This window comes from Leuciscus leuciscus, assembly GCF_965113295.1.
Source record: "Leuciscus leuciscus genome assembly, chromosome: 16".
NCBI lineage: Eukaryota > Metazoa > Chordata > Actinopteri > Cypriniformes > Leuciscidae > Leuciscus > Leuciscus leuciscus.
Genome location: NC_138740.1, coordinates 14373644 through 14381639, shown reverse-complemented (window position 1 = coordinate 14381639; position 7996 = coordinate 14373644). Strand labels below are relative to the sequence as shown.

General features: G+C 36.7%; 1 long non-coding RNA gene across 2 annotated transcripts; it reads right to left on the bottom strand.

Annotated features, from left to right (window-relative positions):
• Window positions 1–4010: 4010 nt before the first annotated feature.
• LOC309477984 lies at window positions 4011–6204 on the bottom strand. Of its 2 annotated transcripts, XR_014198719.1 has the most exons (4): window positions 6163–6204; window positions 5747–5783; window positions 5492–5565; window positions 4011–5217 (listed from the first exon to the last, which is right to left on the bottom strand). It is a non-coding gene; the product is annotated as an uncharacterized lncRNA (long non-coding RNA). The 2 variants fall into 2 exon arrangements; XR_014198720.1 differs by lacking the exons at window positions 5492–5565; window positions 5747–5783; window positions 6163–6204 and adding an exon at window positions 5324–5476.
• Between the last annotated feature and the right edge of the window lie 1792 nt (window positions 6205–7996).

Sequence of the window (7996 nt, the reverse complement as noted above, 5' to 3'; positions counted from 1 at the left end):
CGGTAGGTTCTCGGAACGTTCCCGGAAGGTTCTCGGAACGTTCCCGGAAGGTTCTCGGAACGTTCCCGGAAGGTTCTCCTAACGTCTACACATCCTGATATGCCTGTACACAAATTATAGGTCTACAAACAACATATTCTACATTGTTTATTGTTCAAACACTTAAAAATCCTATGAATATATTATTACAATAAATTGAATTTACAGAAACTATCATTAATAAGTAAATCAATCAGTTTGTATTAAATAAATAAATCAGCACACAATCCATGTTTTTGTTGATTCATTGTTTAATTATCAACCTAAAATAAGTCATCAAAAACAGCGTTAGCAAAATGTATTCAGGAACAGTAATTTACATTTAATATTTCAAACATGAAAATATTTCAATAAATAAAACTGCACAAACATTTTAATTAAAACTATCTTTTTGCAAACTGTAGCCTATAACTTAGAACAAAATTGAAAAAGTCTTCATTTATATACAATATACATGAATGTGCCAATCTTCACTCCGCTCAAAACATTTAAACTCCCAAAACCATCTGCAAATTTAACAAGAAAATAAAAAGACAACGCGTTACATGTACACACAATCCCATGCCAAAATTCAAGCCCTGTAATGGCATTAATATTCATCCTGAGCAAATGAAAAGAGTGAGGTGGGATTGTGTGTCACAAGCTGTAGGAGATATGAGAGCACGAGCGCTGCTGGTATCGTGTATTTATTCAGATATTTCAGCATCAATGTGTATAGAAAAATGTATATATTTGAAAACACTACATTGCATTTATTTATATTGCACTATTTATTATTTCAGACTACAAATCAAAAAAGGAATGTTTTATATAGGGGTAAGGATACCCATTAAGCCTATGTACCCTTTAAGCCCACTTTCGACTCTGAAGTCAAATAAAAAACAGAGAAAATAATATTCAAGTCTAGTGAACTCTGACCTGCGAATTCGCTCTACATATAACGTATAAGTCTCACCTCCAATGAAGAATTTGAAAACCTGTAACTGCTGTGTTTATGAGAGAGAAAGAGCAAAAAAGTTTGAAACTACTATAAATTTTTTTTTTTTATCTGTGACTTTACACCTACAAATTCCACTGTCACAGGTGCTCAGTTTTGCTATAATGATGCCCTCACAGAACATGGTAATAATCAGCCATCCATGCAAAAGCAAAGGTCAGTGTAGTTTACAGGAACATCTGTCCAGGCCAACATCTGATGCCTTCCGCTGGGATCCCAGAAAACCTGAAAAAAAAAAAAAAAATATTACAGTTCAAAATCTATCATACATACATCTCATCTGGTATCACAAATTATCATTCCAAGTTCACTTTAAGATATGCTCAATATTAGGGCTGCACAATATTGAAAAATGTAGAGTTTATTTAGAGATATCAGCCGTATGGTTTAGTGCATGCGCGGCTCCAGGTTTGTATCTCGTAAATTACCCCACTAATAATGCCCAGAATGGTACCAAACTTCTACAGTAGTACAAATAGGTTCTGTACTCATTAAACCAGGCATTGGAAAGTTTGTAAGTACATCAGGAGTTTATTCAAATAACATTTGCCTGATGGCGAATGCTACTGCTGACGTGAATGTTGATGTCACTTTATGAGTACAGAACCCATTTGTACTTCTGTACTACTCATTTTCTCCGACATAGAGCAGATCGGCACACAACAAAAACTGCTGTTCGGATGTTCCCTTTTCTGATATTTTAGCATTCGTGACATTTTAATTAAAACAGAAATAAGAATTTTAGTGTAATAAGTGAAAATTAACAGTAAACCGAGATCAGCTACCGCTGCAGATGTGTACAGAAGTGAAAAGCAGAAATGCTTAGACCTCTTTCCGGTTCGACCGCTGGGCGCTCCGCATAACCCCTATTGGGGGGATTTTGTAGAGTAGTGAACCTGCATAGAAAATTACAATAGATAACAAGCATAGATAAATACAATAGAAGAAAAACACAGTTGAAATAAGCAGTGCATTATGTTTTTCAGTTAAATCTGAAAACATCAGGTACAGAAACTGAATTATCAAAATGTAAAATAAGTCTTCACTGTAAAAATAAAATAACTATAAATTAATTAAATGTATCTTTGCTAAAGCTACAAGTCATTTTCTCTTTTGATGTTTGATCACCACTGGCGACACAAACAGCTGCGGGTACGTTAGGCCAGTGGTTTTCAAACTGTGGGTCGCGACCCACTTGTGGGTCACACAGTGAGAAAAGGTGGGTCGCACAAAGGCACTTAGCTGCAGCTAAATTTACGTTACGATGAGTGAAACAAAACCAGTCCGATTAATGACCAAACGACTATGAGTTTTAGCGCCCGCCAAAGTGTTATTTGATCGCTGAGTAATGTAGATGAACTGCTGCGCTTGTGACAGAGTCACAGTGCATGTTTAACTGAAAGAACGAGCAGAGAGAGTACTCGGTCGCGCGCGCGCTCTCTCTCTCTTCGGAGCCAGGCGAAAGTGTAAAAAATACTTCACCGTCTCCAAACTAAGCGCTGTCTTGCTCTCTCTCCCTCGCACATATTAATCAAAATAAATCGACACGGTGGTAAAAGGTCGGAAGACCAAAGTTTCATGTGGAGCATTCGGAGATTTTTTTTTTTCTTCCTCAATTACCGCTGGGTGTGAATTGTGCTAAATAAGTTGTTGCCTTATCTTCTCTGAAAAGCGTTCCAGACATTCAGCTGACATAAAACAACACTTTAATTAAACGAAAAAAACTATCCAGTGATGAAATGTTTTCTGTGTTGACACAAATCTTGGATGTCTATGTCCTAACTGCTGGGAGAATCACACAACGCGCATGACACGTCCAATTCGCAAACTAATGACTCCTTTGAACGATTCATTTTAATGAATGGACAACTGATCTTTCCAACAGTGAACTCAGGAGACGTTTGAATCAGTAACACTTTACAATAAAGTTCTATTGATTACATAAATTACATAAAAAGTACAGTTTGCTTACTCAAGCTTAAGCTTTAAAACATGGGTCACCAAACTAAGGCCCGCGGGCCGACTCAGGCCCGCCACCCCCTTTTGACTGGCCCCCAAGCCCCTCTGCCCCCCACTACTTTAACCGGCCCTATGAGGCAATCCCCAAAAGTCGTCATGGCCTATTATATAAATATAAATAAAACTTGCGTGCAAATTAATGAATGCAATGCGGAACTACTGTTAGATACGCGGGTTCTTTAGGGACACCTAATCTGTAGGTCCGCCTCAGCTCTGAAGCTCTGAAGCAGGCTGCGAATGCGATGTAAAGATTGCAATGCTTGAATATGTTGAGAGAGAGGTGTGGGCGCGATCGAAAAGTCGCAAAGTGTTTACTTATATTTGTGTGTGTGTGTGAGTGAGGCGCGGGTGTGATCGAACAGTAGAAACATAAAAACATACTCCGTCATTTCGTTTTTACAGGACATCATTCAAACTGCAAAGTGTTTAAGTTACTGTGAATTAAAATTTTAAAGAAAACAAATATATTATTCTGAAATGTAGCAAATTCATTTTCAATTCATTCAGGTACAATTACCAAACATATCTCAAGGTCTTTTTGTCTTTTTATTAATTTAATTAATAAACTAATTATATAAAACTACTGTCAGTGCACTACAAATAAACTGGTTCTATGCCTTTACTTTATTAATAAAACTTATTTAAAAAAATACAAGGCTTAAGTAATTTATTTTCCTTTGGTGGGACAGCCTGAGACATGCACAAGCCTTCTGCATTTTTGTTTTGCTTTTCCCTCCATTGTACCGAACTCGTACCGAACCGTGATGTCTGAACCGAGGTATGAACCGAACCGTGACTTCTGTGTACCGTTCCACCCCTAATAGAGAGTGCAGAGTTTTCAAAGAATAGTGGACCAATGATTATTTTTAAAGTGAAGAATAACTTTAATTAAAACAAAGTGTGAAGACTCGATTACTACTTTTGCAAACCACTAGTAAAGATAAACAAATATGTGCCAGGAATCAAGTGTTGATATAGTAGTGGGGATGGCTGTGCCAGGCTAGTAATCTCTACTACACAATGAGGCCTGCTGGTGGTCATTTTGGTCTGGGTCATACAATTCTATGTTATATAGCTGACCCGGCCCCCCCCCATCACAGTCAGGAACGATAATGTGGCCCCCAGAGAAAAAAGTTTGGTGACCCCTGCTTTAAAATAAATAAAACCCCTTGTTTTTTTTAAAGCATATGACTACATTTTTCCACACAGTGCCATCAAGAATCGATAAGAGAATCGTTAAAGAATCGGATCGATAATCAGAATCGTCAGTGGCATTATTATTGATAAAATCTTATCATTTCCCATCCCTATGTGAAGACGGTAAATTTATAATCAAACATTAAAGAACACACATGTTTTTAAAAGTTTTTTTAAGAGTTAAAAGTTTATAATATTTTGCTAACATGAAGGCTTGTCACTGTCAGTCTTTTTACATCAGTGCAAAACTAGGGAATGCAGATTAAGACCATCAGCATGCATTGATTAATCCCATGGCATGTAGCAAAAAAAAAGAAAAATGTGCGACCAAATCATGCTGGTGCGACCAACTGAGAAAGTTGGTAGCACCAGTGCAAGTGGGTCTTGAGATTGATTATACTTGTCTAGGTGGGTCCTAGAACGAAAAAGTTTGGGAACCCCTGCGTTAGGCTACTGTCCCTTTAAGACGAATGCGCAGACCTAATATAAATGACACGCATCTGTTTTCTTTCTGTTTAAAACACACAAGACTGTTTACGAGGAAACTCGCCAAGATGGGCATTTTGACAAGATGGGCTAAACTTACCTTCTTCATCTACTGACTATGGATGGCATCAAGGTCTTGTCCTGAAGAATCACAGGGCCAAACAATAGGGATTATATCTCATCTGGTAACAAGAGCAAAGCCATAACTTTAAGAACTCTAATGATATATTTACCCCCTGATATTGCATTGGGGATATCAATTCAAACATTTTTAAAGGCTAAGAGTATGAGCCACAGCTGCCCAAGATATCTGTGAAAAATAACTGCCTAAAGTTGTCGACCCCCTGAACCACATTCAGCATTTAAAAGTACAAAGAATTTCAGTATTGATCAATAAAAAAAAACATACAAATACATAAATACCTTTGAGTTGGACAGTATGGTGTCAGTCTCATTGGCCAACATAATTCAAAACAGACCTAAAGAAATAAAATAAAATATACTAATGATCAGGATATCATGTTATCATAATAGTTAAATGAATTATTATTATAACTATGACCATTATAATACTGTATTAGTCACCTATTATTTAGCTGATTATTTAGCCTACAGGCTTCTCAAGGACAATCTCACTGAAAAACCCTGGGGTTAATGATGTTAAAATGTGAGACTTATTTCAAAAGCATAAATCTTACAGACCCCAAACCTTTGAACAGTAGTGCACTGTATGTTTGAGGTGGTTTTGCTTACTAGTCATATGGTTCATAGCCATGGAGATTGTCTTGGACAGGGGGGGGTGCAGCAGGCCATCACAGCATGATGATCTAGGAACATAACAAGCTATTTGTCACAGAGCCAACAATATTACATGGGATTGGTTTAATAAAAGGAACCAAGCTAGAACAGAGGTGAAATGCAGAAAAGATAAATATATAAAAATCTTAAGATAATATATTGTGAAATAAATGCATTTGGAATTATTATCATGATTAAACAATAACTCACCCCTTGTTGTAGAGGATTTTTTTTCTCTCTCGCTATTCTGAAATCACATTTTAGCAATATTGCTAAGTGACGTCACTGATTAAGTTAACAATACAGTGCATTCTTTTAGGTTAAATAAATTAGCTTACTTCCAATCACCCATTGACAAATTACCAGCAAAACTATAAAAAAACTGTTATCTACACTAAATATGTGTTTAAAAACCCAAACTTTCATAAATAAGACCTTAACTTAACGTAACTTAGGCCTAACGTTCTCTTCTGAAACCGGTTAGCTTAGATGCTAACGGACTTTTTCAAAGACACAAAACCATTTCTTTAAAGTAAATATTCAACAGAAGCGTGTCAATTACACGTAAGAAATGTGTCAGGGACGTTTGTGTGTATTATTTGTGAGATTTTGTTGACTAAACTTACCTGAAAGCAGTGAAACCAACAGCGAGAGACGGGAGTTTTGTTGTTTGTCAGTTGTTGATGACGTTTCTGGTTTCCATCTGCCCTTGCGCAGCACACGTGCGCGCTCCAGTGTTTGATTACGCGCATGCGCATTAAAACACTTCAAAGTCACGCAGCATTTAAATAAACATATAGAATTAAAATGTATAACATAATTTAAAATATCATTAATAAAAAGTTATTGCGAATAGATCTGAACGTTGTTGGTTATCTTATAATCTTAGGGGACCGTACTGACGACGTTGTCAGTTGGTAATCTGCCTGTTAAGTGATATTAAAATAATAACCTGCAGAGAACGTTCCCAGAACGTTCTCTTTAGGTTATACAAATAAAACCTAAAAATAATTAACTAAAAAAGACTGCCTACCAATGAGCAAAGTTATTGATTACTTAGGCATTATCTACTGCCTGATAATGGTCATTTAATTAAGCATTTGATAAATGGTGTTAAAGCACAAAACATTGCAAACCATTCAATTGGTTTAAGAAATTAAATTAAATTAAAATTAAAATTAAATTAAACCTAAAAATAACCTACAGGGAACGTTCTGGGAACGTTCCCTTAAAGTTATAAAACTTGGTTGGACGTCACCACGACAGACCGGTACATCGGCCGCATTACTGCAGAAGCTGCAACGATCCGTCTGTCAATCTCCCGTTCCATCTTTCCCTCACTCGCGAACAAGACCCCAAGATACTTAAACTCCTCCACTTGAGGCAGGAACTGAACCAACCTGAAGTGGGCAAACCACCCTTTTCCGACTGAGGACCATGGTCTCGGATTTGGAGGTTATAAAAAGTTATAAAAATAGAACTTAAAAATAACCTGCAGGGAACGTTCCCAGAACGTTCTCTTTAGGTTATAAAATTAAACCTAAAAAATAACCTACAGGGAACGTTCTGGGAACGTTCTCTTAAAGTTATGCAGATAGAACCTAAAAATAACCTACAGGGAACGTTCCCAGAACGTTCTCTTTAGGTTATAAAATTAAACCTAAAAATAACCTACAGGGAACGTTCTGGGAACGTTCCCTTAAAGTTATAAAAATAGATCCTAAAAATAACCTACAGGGAATGTTCCCAGAACGTTCTCTTTAGGTTATAAATTTAAACCTAAAAATAACCTACAGGGAACGTTCTGGGAACGTTCCCTTAATGTTATAAACATAGATCCTAAAAATAACCTACAGGGAACGTTCCCAGAACGTTCTTGTTTGGTTCCCAAAAAAATAACCAAATGGGAACCAAACGGGAACGTTAGGGGAACGTTCTGTGTTTGCTGGGATGTGCATATAGTATTTGCCCATAATGACATTGGCAGCCTATCCAATGTTAATTTGAAATCAGACAGCTTGGACTACCTGATCCAAACGCTGCACAATGGAAAGTGGAAATACTGGTTTAACTCAGCCATATACAGCATGTTTGAACCATAAACTGATTAATTATACATTATTAATTATACTTACAAGTCAATGTATCAACTGAAGACTTAAATACAGGGCCATCTCAGAGGCAAACAGCTGCCTTCTAAAAATCAGCATCCTTAGAAACGCTTTGAACAACTTAGAACGTCAGTGGAGAAAGGCATATAGTTCATCATAACATCGTAATATACATAATTCACCTGCTATATTGCTATATGGACCCGATTTTTCTTGTTCTTGTTCTCACTGTGTTAAAATGTCCATAGAGCAGTGGTGTCCAAATTTTAATTTAAGGGTGCCAGATTCTACACCTGGGAGCTGGATATCTCTCCTTATGTATATATACATTATATATATATATATATAT